This window comes from Lycorma delicatula, chromosome 5 (assembly GCF_047948215.1).
Source record: "Lycorma delicatula isolate Av1 chromosome 5, ASM4794821v1, whole genome shotgun sequence".
Classification (NCBI taxonomy): domain Eukaryota; kingdom Metazoa; phylum Arthropoda; class Insecta; order Hemiptera; family Fulgoridae; genus Lycorma; species Lycorma delicatula.
In genome coordinates this window covers 161,729,295-161,743,385 of record NC_134459.1, presented here as the reverse complement: position 1 = coordinate 161,743,385, position 14,091 = coordinate 161,729,295, and positions in this window count along the sequence as shown.

Here is a 14,091-nt window from a genome sequence, read left to right as displayed (position 1 = left end):
GTTTTCACATTTCATTTTTATTATAAACCTATATAAAATCGTATAAATTAAAGTTTCACTACCAACAATTTTCGGAGCCGTTACTCCATCATCAGGGATTTCACAAAAAATGTAATTTAAATCAAATGTATAATTGTATTTAAATTAAAATTCTTACCTTCATAATAGTCGGTCGTCAAGAAATAAAATTAAATTGTATGTCAATGAGACCGTAACGTCATGTTCGTAAAATGTTTGAGACTATTACAATACAATTTAATTTTATTTCTTGACGACCGACTATTATGAACGTAACAATTTTAATTTAAATACAATTATATATATGAATATGAATTAACATCTTTTGGGAAATCCCTGACGATGGAGTCACGTCACGGAAAGTACGCCGATATATACTAATTGCTGGTAAGTGGAACTTTATACATTTGTAATTATATCAACGGTGCCAAACGCTTAGTAAATTAAATCTATAAAATAGATTCCTTGTATCAATCACGCATCTATTTTTTTATAAAAAATTTTGGTCAAAAAACGTATGTAAATTACGCAGATACTGTATTGTGAAATATAAAGAAAGTAATTATGTAGGCTAAATTTATTTTATTTTTTTAAATAAGTAGTTCATGTAAAAAAGAATAATTAAATCAGCTTTATTGAAAATTCTTACAATTGATATTCGGATAATAAACGTTTCATGAAGCTGTTCATCTAAAAGTTTAACTTGTTTATTAAGTTCGATAAACAAAAAACCGGCATACATATTCATATACATTAAACGGAATAGTTCATATTTTCAGTAATTTATACATTTCAAACACGTATTAATAGACACAAACAATTAAAAGTTATTTCCGTTAACTAAGGTTAAAAATACTATCGTTATTTAATACTCTGATATACATTAGTTATAACAACAATTTATCAGTTTAAATGATAATCATACCTCGTAAAACGACCTAATTCTCAACATTAATTACAATAAATTGAAATATTAACTTTCATTAATAAACGGAAATAAAACATCCTATGTTTATACATCCGTATTAAACAAGCTTGTACGTATTATGAAGAAAAAAGTATATTTTTATTTAAAATGTAAAAAATAAACAGTTTAAAAGTAGTCAAATATAAAAAATATATAATTTTACTAACATCTTTTTTAATTCCATTGCTTTTTTAAAATATATTATAATGTACACATAAACAATAAATGTTTAAGGAAATCATTTTTACCTTACTGTTAGATATATATTTTATTTTGAAGAACACCTTTTCAGAGGATTTTCCTTCATTGTTTATAGTATATTCAGTAAAACGTGGTTATAACGAGATTCAAAGGACCGATCAAATATGCTCGTTACAGCCGAGTGCGTGGTACTTCCGAGTTGCCACTTCGTAACCGTAAATTTTTACGCCGTCATTATCTACTACAAAAAAAAAATATACTGTATACTTAAGAAGAAGCTGTTTTAAAATAAAATATCTATGTGTTTTGTATTATAGAATCATAAATAAAATTTAGATGTAATACAATTTTTAGATTTTGCTTTTAACAAAAACTGTTATCGTTCAATGAATTAGCAAAAAACATGGTAATAAGTATGCAGTAAAACTTACCAAAATCATTCAGGAAAGTAAAAAATGAACACCACAGAAAAATTTCTCCGTCACACGTTTTTATGTACAAACTGTATTTGTTAAATCTAAAAAATCGTTCTTATCAATTTTTTCTTTATTTTAACAGAGTACGTCAAAACTTAATTTCGCAATACAAACTAAAGCCTTAAAATAATCGTTTATTTTTATTTGTTTAATAATCTTATACCTGTAATCATCAAAACAGTTTTGTAGTTTATTCAAGTATTCCACAAATTAATCACTTACGTTATTAGTCTCACTAAACACCGGTAAATTTTTTAAACATTCTTTTCCGTTAATCAATGATACGACTGGGAGAATAGTAAATTCATCTTCGTTTTGAGTTTCAGCTTTGCTGTCACCTGTACGACTATGTGTTACCTCAGTAATAATGTCTTCATCAGTCAGAATTTCTGTAGTATGTACGTCGTCATCGGCTGTTGCGTAGTCATCTACTGAGATTCTTGAAAGACAAGAATTTTCTGTGGAGGTGAAAATAAAATTTTATGTCTGTTTTTAAAACGGTCTAACCATCCGTTGTTACAAACGAAATCAACGTAGACGAGATTTATAGCGAATTTTTAAGTCTGCGTTTTTAAAACTGCACCACAGATAGGTACATTTTCATTTTAAACCATAAGAGGGCGCTATCTAAGTCGTCTTCGTCACATAGCCTGAGTTTTTTTGCATGCGTGTAATTTTTTTCAAAAGCCTCGTAAGTTTCTGTTGACTCTTCCGTACAGTTGAAAACTATAGATGGAGAAATTCCATGTTTTTTGCAAACATCTGAATATGATAGGCCTCGTTCCAGTTCTTGGATAATTTAGATTTTATCACTAACGGACAGTTGTTTCCTTTTGACGGCCGACATCGTTCATAACAAATGAGTTAATATCCGATCGATCACTTTAACGCAATACTGTTTATTTAACTGATTCTATGGTACAGTATTGTATTTTTAAACTGAAAATTATGACTACTGAATTTACAGTGGTGATAGGACAGGTAAAATTTATCTTTAACCACGCCCTTCTACACATTTTTACTAAATCGTTTAAAATGTGCTATAGAGTTCGATGAACCTGTTTGGGTGGTTTTAACGGATCATTGTTCAGCCCCAGTCTTTCCTGGAATTTTGCAAACAGAAAAACCCGAGCAATTAAATAATTACCAGCCTTCGTAATACCGCAGTGAAACTTGTACTGCATGTACTTGAATTGACCGTACTGTACGACGTCGTTACAAATCTTTTGTTCACCCTTCAGAACTGACCTGAATAAGCCTAAGATAAAATTTCACAATCTTTACACATAAATCGTAAATATATATTTCGTAAATGAATAAATGGAATTTCCCTTGCGTTGATATTATTTGCCTGTTATTTAACTTTTTTTTTTTAATTACAGTATTTTAAAAACTGAAAATGCTCATCATAGTAACCAAGTTTATCATGCGTCAAAGCCTTGCTAAAAGCAAGTTAATTTATTAATAATGAGATAGAAAACCAAACAAATTACGGAATTTTGTTCGTTACAACCAAGGTCTTGCTACACGAGAGCTCATTATTTACGGGTTCCACTGTATATAATTTTAAAATGTAATATACGAGTAATTTTTTAAATATGTTAACATTATCTCGGAAAATGCTTTCTTCAACATAAATATAGTATTTAAAATTAATGTAAGAACATCTTCCGTGCATACGTACATGAATTTAACAAAGTAGACCTTTATACAACTATTCAACTGATAAAAGAGAAAATTTAAATTTAAGAATTGTTCCTATCTATATGGGTTTTTCCTGTATAAGACAACCAAAACCAAAATATCCAGGTAAAATTCAGCAGAAGGCAAAATTTTAAACGGGAAGATTAGGATTGTGATATAACTTTAATGTTATTTAAAAGTAAATGTGTTTACTAATAAACTTTGGGCTACGACACCTTATCCAAACTGGCGGTCAATTAATGTTCCAAATTTGGCCAAAAGTATGCCATACGTATTGGTCAAAAACATATCGTTTTGAGATTGAAGCATCTGCTAAATGTTATTCTCTTTATATTTAACTGTCTAGCAGTTATTTAAAATGTAGGGTAGATTTTAGAAATTAGTTGTGAAAAATTTTTAATTTATTCCATATTGGCTAGGGTTCTAATTCCAGAGCTCTTGACGTCAATGGTTGTTTTTTCAATAATCTTTAAAAAGAAGTGTTTTAACTTTATATTTTCCATTTACAATTGTTTCCCTTCCTAAAAACCTCCTGGATGCGTGAATTATGATGGTCTCATAAAAAAAAGCAGATCGTTTCAAGGTAAGAGCGTTTAGGAAATTACATTTTTTTATGTTTAACTTTGAAAGGTTTTTTAAGGATTGCTGAATTTTTTTAGGAATCTTTATATATATAAATATTATCATTATTTATATACAGAGTTATCATAAAAGAATGGTGCGGTTTCGGTAATTCATAGGAAGATTATAGGGAAATTTCTAGATGTTATATTGGTATCCCTGAAAGCCTCCAATCCAAAAGTTTGTTTATCAGCAGTTGTAACCACAACGTCAGTTATGTTACTATGTTCTCGGATAAAGACAAACCAAAGTGTGTTTTATTGACGGCTGAATTAAAATCCATAATTTTAGTTCAACGTGCATTTCGACGTTAATTCGGAAGTGATCCTCCACACAAAAATAACTTAACACGTTGGTTCAAACAATTCGAAGCAACTGGATCAACTGGAAAGTTAAGAAACTGAAATCAACCGGCAGACCAAGTGTACCAGACTAAACGGTTTAACTAATTAGACAATCGGCAATTAGAAGTCCTGGGAAGTCCATCCCCGTCGAAGCGTCGAATTAGGTATTCCAAAATCAACAGTTCACAAAGTTTTACGTAAAAAAATGAAATTACACGCTTATAAAATCCAGATACTGCAGGAATTGAAACCCGATGATGGTGTAAAACGTTACAATTTCGCTGTTGAAATGTCGGACAGAATAAGTGAAAACGAATAGTTTTTAGACGATATAATTTTTACAGACGAAGCTACATACCATGTGAATGGATGTGTTAACAGATACAATTCACGAATACGGGGCTCTGAAAACCCGCACTCAATTACTGAGAAACAACGCGATTCGCCTAAAGTTAATGTTTGGTATGGTGTGATGAAAAATCGTGTAATAGGGCCTTTCTTCTTTGCTGAAAAAACAATTAATGGAGTTGTGTATCTTGACATGTTAACCGATTATTACTTTCCTCAGCCGGATGAACTCGAAAATATTCATCGACTTCATTTCCAACAAGATGGTGCTCCCCCGAACTTCAATGCATTGGTCACGGACGCTTTGAACGAAACATTTGGTGATCGATTGATAGGCCGGCAAGGAACCGTACTTTGGCCTCCAAGGAGTCCAGACCTGACACCTTGCCATTTTTTCTTGTGGGTGTACATCAAAAGCGTTGTTTATACGCAAAAAATTCGCGACCTAAACCGCTTAAAAAACAGAATTAATGAAGCAATGACAACCATTAACGAAGAAATGTTAACAATGTTTGGAGAGAAGTTGAGTATCGTTTGGACATTTGTCGAGCGACTAAGGGCGCACAAATTGAAATTTATTAATTATCTAAAAAAATGTTTGAGACGACTAATTTGAAAAATAAAAAACATAAACTGTAAGTAATTCTGTTTTAATTTAAACCATGTTCAAAATCGCACCATTCTTTTATTATAAATCTGTATATAAACGATAAATTCTCGATTGGATGTTAAAATAACAAGAACACAAAATATTCAGATCTAAATAAGTCACTACGTAAATAATAGAAATAAATATACATATAATAAAAATGTAAATATATATATATATATATATATATATATAGTATACTAATATGTAGATAATATAATATACAATAATATACATATATACTAAGCAATAATATAATAAATATAACATTGTAAAACGTTTGTTTTTACCTCATGAATTATCATATGGAATATTTATGATCTAGATATTTTGTTTGCGTGTTTATATTAATATTTATTATTTGCATAGTGACTTATGTGGAATCTGAATATTTTGTGTTCCGTTTTATATATATATATATATATTAATTTACGAATATCTTCAAATACTTAGATTTGTGTAGGTACTATTCTATTTGATTTCAATAACACATTTAGCATAATTCTTTCATTGAATGATACCATTATATTAAATCCTACTGCTAATACTAGTAATATAGCAGTAGAACTCACTCAGTCTTTACTGCTATACAAATTGATCTCGAAAAAATAAATTAAAAAAAAAAAACATCTGATTTGGACACCATATAACTTCCTTGTACGCCAATTAAATAATACACACACATTTTTAAGAGAACATAAAATGTTATTTCAATAATAACTTGTATTTTTTTCATTTTTTTATTGTTATTACTGAATTATTATTTAATTTAATTTTTTTTTTTACCATCACAAGTTAATAATTATTAATAAATCAATATATTTAAAATAAAATAAAAAAATAGTTAAAAAAAGGAAAGAGGTCTGATTCGAACCGATGTGCCTTCTAGTAAGATCAAAATATTTCATTAATTAAAATTTCATTTGGTTATAACTCTGGCACCAATGAAAATAAGTACCACTTATGGTATATTGTTGAAAAGCTCTCAATATGGGCTTATTACTGCAAGAAAAAGTCCAATATACAATTTTTTTTATTTTGGGCTTTCTTTGGACAATTTTGGTCCATTGCAACCAAAAGGAGAGGTGCACAACTAGATGTTACAACAATCCTAAATCCAAAATTTTAACATCCTACGGCTAGTCGTTTATGAGTTATGCGAGATAAATGCGTACGTATTTATCGTACGTACGTGTTTATTTATCGTTTATCGTACGTGTTTTTGAGGTATGCGTACGTATGTACAGATGTCACGCCGATACTATTCAAAATGGATTCTGGGATAATCCCACGGAAAATGGATATTTCCGTTGAAATCTGAAATTGGAAATTTTTCGTGATTACAATACTTTCTTTACTTTGTACAAGGAAGTAAAAACGTTTGTTTAATAAACATTTAATTATTTATTTAAAGCCTCTTCATGAAAGGGGATACAACGTTGGTTGAAGGTTCATATTCTCTTTCTTGAGAAAAATTTTGTCTATTAGGGATCTAACCCTGATGTTAAACACTTTTTAGCGTAATCTTGTCTTTCATTTCATTTCAACAAACTTTTAGAAAAATCTCTTTTTTTATCTACAACAAAATTCTAAAGAGAGCTGCTGTAGGGAAATAAATAATTTTGCATAAATTATATATTTATCTAAAAATTATTTTCAACAAATTAATTTTTTATACAGGAGATTCCTTCCACTTATATCTTTATATTACAACTTCGTAACATTAAGATAAATTATATAAACATTTTATATTTTTTTAATGAGTTTTTTACTATGTAAACTTATCTCTAAAATCTTTGAACAACATTTTTTTTAAATTTATTTGTTTCTAACGTTTTAATATATTGGGTGTGTAGGATAATCGATAACGACCTTGAATAGTTACCAGTACAAATAGCAGATCGTGGGCAGTATTTGATATGTCAAAACACCAGAAAACCAAAGAGAAGTTTAACCATTTGTTGATATAATAACATAATTAAATAGATTCTGTAGTTAAATAATGAAACTTAACTAATTTAAATATATTTCATTAAAACTTACTTCATCAATCAAAAGAAAAAGTTTGTAAAATACTTTTAATTTTTCAATAGAAGAGTTAAAGATTATTTAATGACATAGTAATTAAAATTCTCATTCTGTAGCGTTTGTTTATCGTTTTCTGTTGATAAATATTTTATTAAAATTAATTCTTACTGTATCAGAAATCGATCCATAGTACAGTTTATCCTTAAAATTGAGATTTATAGTTTATTTAGTTAGCAATAAGGCAAAAGTATCTATTTCTTGTGATTTTATAAATGTTTTAATTTTTTTTTTCATTTATAAACGATTCCAACTCCCTACTTTTCCATATTAATTATTGTTTCTTAACTAGATAGAAAGGGATAAAAATTCTCTTTAAAATGTTTCTCAGAGTAATCCATCTGATGTTGCCCACAACCAGATCTCTGATGTATATGCGTATATATAATAATTATATATATTACTTAAATATGTTTCTTGTAATAGTGATTCTAATTTTCAAATATTCCATATTATTAAACTATTCTCTGTTAAGGAATAACAATAGAGCATGGAAAAATGATACTATAAGAAAAAAACGTAGGATTTAAATTCACTAACCACTGGATTAAATTGAATTGGATTTAAAGTGGATTAAATTCATTACTGGTGGATTCGCCATCACATGTTATGTTCCACAGTTCTAGATGGAAAGCCCAGCCTCCGTGGTGCGAGTGGTAGCGTCTCGGCCTTTCATCTGGAGGTCCCGGGTTCGAATCCCGATCAGGCATGACATTTTCACACACGCTACAAATCATTTATCTAATCTTCTGAAGAATGCCTAACGGTGTATCCGGAGGTTAAAAAGAAAAAAAAAAGATGGGAAGCCCAAAGACAGCACTTTGATACGTTGGCCTTTAGATACCAACGTTATAATTAAAATAATGCTTAAATCGGACGAGGCATTCAATACTATAAAATATTTTGTCCACGAAATATTACGATGCAAAGACTGTGAAGCGTTCGTCACATTATTTGGTTTTTAGTACAACACTGGTGCCAAGAGCGAAGATGACGGCTACAAAAATACCTTGAAGATCTCATCATAAAGATCTGGGTTTCGAGGAACGGCGTAGTGGAGCCGATCGACCCGAAGGAGAGGCCATCCTGACAGCGGAACCGTCGTCTGTCCGCGCAAGTGCGCGTAGACGTCGGTAATGACGCGCCCGGGACACCAGATCTCCCATGCGTGACACTCTTCCGTGGAACCGTCACCTAGGCGGATGGGACTGGAGGAAAATATTGTCGTTCCCAATACTGATGCATTCTCCTTATGGGTTCACACCTGTATGGGAACCGCACAAGTCTTTTGCTGAATCCGGTTCCAGACTGGGGATAAGGCGCAATTTTTTTGGTTTAGTGAGTTCAAAACAGAACTACCCGGGGGGCGTTGTGCTTTGACCTTTCAGGGCCTGCATGGCTCCGAGGAGCGATACTAACATCTTTCCTCCTTCTCTTCGGTATGACGGACGGAGACTGCGGTAGTTCCATCACTGCGCACGCTAAATGAAAAAGAATTCATTAACCAAATATTAGTCATTTAATCTCATAATCTGCCATAAATTTCTATTTATTCTATACTCTTCATTAAGTTTTTCGATTATTTAGAACGAAAAAATTTTCTAATTTTTTAGTATGTATGAGTAAAAAAAAAAAAAAAATTAATACTGTTATATTATAAGAATTTTTCTCATAGTTTTGTTTGTGTCTATCTTAAAACTACAAACTCAAATAAATAAAACAATCAGGTCTCATAATTTTAAATGGTGTAAGAAGTAAGCAATGTTTGGATCTATTTGTTCTTATTATGAGAAATAACTATTACCTTACGCTACTGATTTAAGTTACCGTTCTAAGTTGTAAAAAAAAGATCTGATTTAATACTTAGAGAATTAAATATAATATAAGAATTAACTTACGTTTTCAGTTTTGTGTGGTTTCAAGCACCAGTTACGACATCAAAACAGTCGTTTGTCGTTGGTTTACTACAGGTATCTAAGTTATAATAAATCAACGTTTCACTACGTCTTCATGATAACGTTTTAATTAAAACTTCATGAAATATAGGACCTGTTTATTTAGTTCATATACAAATCGCATACAGAACCCTTCCTTACTGAATCAATTATTATATATTTGAAATAATATAATTAAAAATTTGAAATTAAGCCATACGTTAAATGAATTTAAATGGTATAATTTACTATATATATATATATATATATATATATATATATATATATATATATATATATATAGAGAGAGAGAGAGAGAGAGAGATATATAGATTTATTTTTTAGATATATTTTTTTCACTAAAATTGACCATAATCGTGGTGTTTTTTGTCGTGGAGGTTCAACAATCTGCATTAACGACATAACATTAAAACTACTGGGCAGTGACAGTATTATCAAATAATAATTAGGCTACTTGACTATAAGTGAAATACTAAGCTAAAAAATTTTTAAAAAATAATTTTTTAATTCATGAGGTAAAGAACAACAGATGTATTACATTATATTAAAAATAATTAACCTATGCTGTATCAAAGAGTTTATACTTTAAATGAAAGTTATGAACGTTTAAAAAAGTCCTTTGTATTTTGCTTATAATAAAACTAATCCAAATACAGTTCAGGATTGATTTTTTATTTTTTTAAATATATTTACCCGTTAAAAGTAACGTAAGTATTGTTAAAAATATTGTGTATTTTGTTTGTTATGTTTACGATTCTTAAAAGACTGATTAGCTGATTCTACATTCCCAATACCTCTCATCGTAAATTCGTTGTAAAATCAAATTTTTTACAGTTGAGAAATCTGTTACGAATGAAATAATAATTATAAAGAAGATATGACATAAAAAATACAAATTGATAAAAAACGTGGTCGTCAAAGTTTGGATTTCAATTACAAGTTTTTGTGTTTTAATTTACAAGGAATCAGACAATTGAATAGGTTAATTGACCTTGAAAAGGTTAATTAAAGCTGTAAGAAACATTGTAAATTATCAGAAATTATAATAACATAAAGATGATTAAAAATAACATATTACATTATTTCCAATAACCGTACAGGAGTGGTAACATGACAGTCTTGCATCTGCTAAGTTTTGTGTTTAAATCTTTATCAAGCATGTTAACTTTTTACACACTAAAATTATTTTTCCGTATTCTACTAATTAGATTAGCCACAGAATGGTTTAAAAATAAACCGTAGTATCCTTACAATTAATTCACAAACGAAATCTTTGCGCTCAATTTTTCAGCGAAAATGTTTAGGCAAAATTTTCCAGTAGTTTATCATTTTAGTCAAAATAGAAGTATTTTCGAAATCATAATATTGACTGTTCATCAGAATATATATGATGTTTTGAATAAAAGACTTAGAAAGGTTATTGAAAACAAATTTTATAATATAATAACTGAATGTGTTATATTGGATGCAGTTGAGATTTGAGATGTTAATACTAGTTTCAGTTCAAGATATGTTGCAGCTGAAATGACTCACTGCAAATGCAGTTGCAAGAAAACCGGGTAAACGGCATTTAAATTACTTTGATAATACTAAACATCCTTAGTAACGTTAACTTTATAATTGATAAACAAAAACAGAAACTAACAACACAGAAACATTTACGTAACTTAAACAGAATGAAAATGGGTTAGGTAACTAAGCAGTAAGTAAAAGTTTTGTAAGCGTAATTGGTTGATGAGTAGTAGTTCATTTTGCTTGCTTTTGGGTATGTGTTGGTGTTAGTGAGAGATGTAGTAAGAGTTTGTATAGGATAGGGAGGGGAGTAAGATTATCTTCTGCTGCTTGTGTGTAAGATTCACGACCGCACTAATTCAGGAGAGCGCATATATGTATTTCACCATTCTAGCATTGCATCAGTATAGTTCTTCTGCCCACGTCTAAAATACCATTTTCAAGTTACACGAAAACTACTATTAAAAAACATAAAATTTCTAAGATTTTAGCCTTTTGTTTTTTTTTTATACATGTTTAAACCTACAAGGGACCGGTTTCGCCTAATAGACGTTAATTCAGTCGCACCCGTGAGCCGTGGCGGCGAGTAAGCCCACCTTAGCTTAGGGCCCTTACTGGCCTCCCCCGTCGGGGTCCCTCCTGGCTCATCAAAACTCCCTGACCTTCCGCTTCTGGAAGGCCAGGCTGCCCGTCCATAAGAGGACTGCTCTTCTCGTGGCTATACCTACTCAGAGTCCGGGTATGCTCCCCACGCATACCCGTTGTCGTCTAGCGCGCCCGTCCCGCATACCTTGGGGTCCTCATTGCATCATCAGCACACCCGACCCAAACCATCTGCTAAGATTTTAGCCTGGTATTATCATAAAGGTAACTAATTCCATTTTGTATCCTAAAACTGAAAACTAAATTTAAATGAAACATATGAATACAAATTAAATCTAAAACTGAACGCTTAATAATTTAATAACCTTTATTAAGTTATTACTTATTAGTTATTTGCCCCTAAGAATGTTATTGGTGATAGTTGAAGGTATAAAATTTGCTTCTTATATAAATTATTGCTATATGCACAAAGAAATTATGATACAAGACAAAGCAGTCAAAATTGAATAAATTGAGATTTATTTTGGTTATCATGCATTTCTAATCTCTTTGGTAAAAGAATGAACATACCGCTTTTAAAACTGAATATCACCTGCATTTTGATAAGCTCGATATGTTAATGAGCAGTTGTGTCATGTTTGGCTAAATGAAAAATACATTAGAAAGCCGTTTTACTCCTTACTTTTGCTTAGTAATCGCAATGGTTGTTATTCTTGAGAATGGTAACGGCATTTTTAGGATTGTTTTAAAATACTTGGCTCTTGAAAAGTTATAATACTTCGAGGTCAAACATTTTTTTAATTCTTAAATAAAAATAAAAAAATAACGAGTATTAAAAAAAGTTAGTCAATATTGTATTTTGTAAACTTTGTTAAATAATGTAAAGATAAATCTATCATAGTTAACAGTAATAATGGTTTTGCACGCTTATCAGAGTCATGACTTGTTGCTAAATAGAATACCGTGCGTCAATAAATTTCTGAATACAGTCATTCTATTAGATTTAATGTTCATAATGGCAAATGACAAATTAAACCTTACTACTATGATTGATTCAAATTTGAAAATTATCATCCTAAGTATTGAACCGGTATGCATTCTCTGTGATGTTATTTATATACATACACAGAATGTTCTGTAAAGTGATCTTCAATATGAATATTATTAGCTTAACGGCTTTATAACATAATTTTATTGTTAAATTATGACATTCAAACCATGAATAACAAATAATATACTTCCTTTACAAATACGAATGATTGAGTACTAACACAATTAATTATTCCATAAAATTCTTTTTTTTTATATTTTAACTTCTGCTATGTTTGGTTTAATATTTTTAAAAAAAAATCAATGATAAAAAATAATTAAAGAATATATTTAAGTAGAATATTTATTTGATATTTAAATGTTTTTTTTCTCTTTTTTTATCGCCACATAAGCTTGAAGCTTGTGCAAGGGATATAGAAATGCAATTCTTTAGGGTACGAAATCCCATGCCTGACATGAGGGATTCGAATCCGGAATCTCAGGATGAAAGACCAAGACGCTGCCACTCCGCCACAGAGATCAGCAATTTCGTTTTAATAATAATAAAAAATGTTCTCTGGAAGGTATTTTTATTTTAATTATCGAAGACAGTGGTACTTTTGACATGATTCAACTGTTACTACTTGAGAGTGATATAAAGAGGTGTTTGCACGGAGGAGCAAATATTACTACACCTCTCTCACCAAAAAAATTGTTAAATCGAAAAAACTAACGGTATTCTGGAATGTATTTATTATTTCAAACAAAGGTGGGATAATTTCGATAAAGATCAAGGAAGTATGAAAGTAATAATAATTAGAGATAAAATCTGTACTTACAAGTAAATGATAAATGTCCCTCAACAACTAGAAAGACTAAAAAAAACTTATTTTATTTTTTTTTTATTTTTACCCGGTTACTGTAGTTCAGTAGGGGTTAATGTGTTTGAAAACGTTATGTTTGTTTATTTGTTTTCTTGTTAATAATATTATATTTCTAATTCCAAAACCGTTGCACGAATTTATAAAAATTGTACCGTGGGTTAATTCACCTCTAAAATTTGAAGCTTATGCTTAGGAATGGTGAATGGAATTTTTTAGCGTATAAGTATCATTTCTGACAGGGATTAAATCCCGGGACAATCAGGAAAAAAGTGTAAGAAGCTATCACTCTGCCATGGAGATCGCCAATTTCATAAATGAAACTTTATGTTTGGCATTTTAAATAAAATAAAATGTTACAAATGGATGTAATTTTTTTCTAAACCTACCCCCCCCCAAAAAAAAAAAAAAAAAACAATTATTTTTTATTTTCCAATGGCTTGGTAAAAAAAAAATGCAATAAAATAATGAATGATCAATAATTTTCTCGAAATTTATTTTTTAAATATATGTATACACACACACACACACACATATATATATATATATATATATATATATATATATATATATATATATATATATATATATTACTTAATTAGAGTATAAAAATCACCATATACAAATAATATAAAAAATAAGATTGATGTCACCTTTAGTGTGAATCTTTTCTTACTTACAAGGTCTTTTCGGACCCA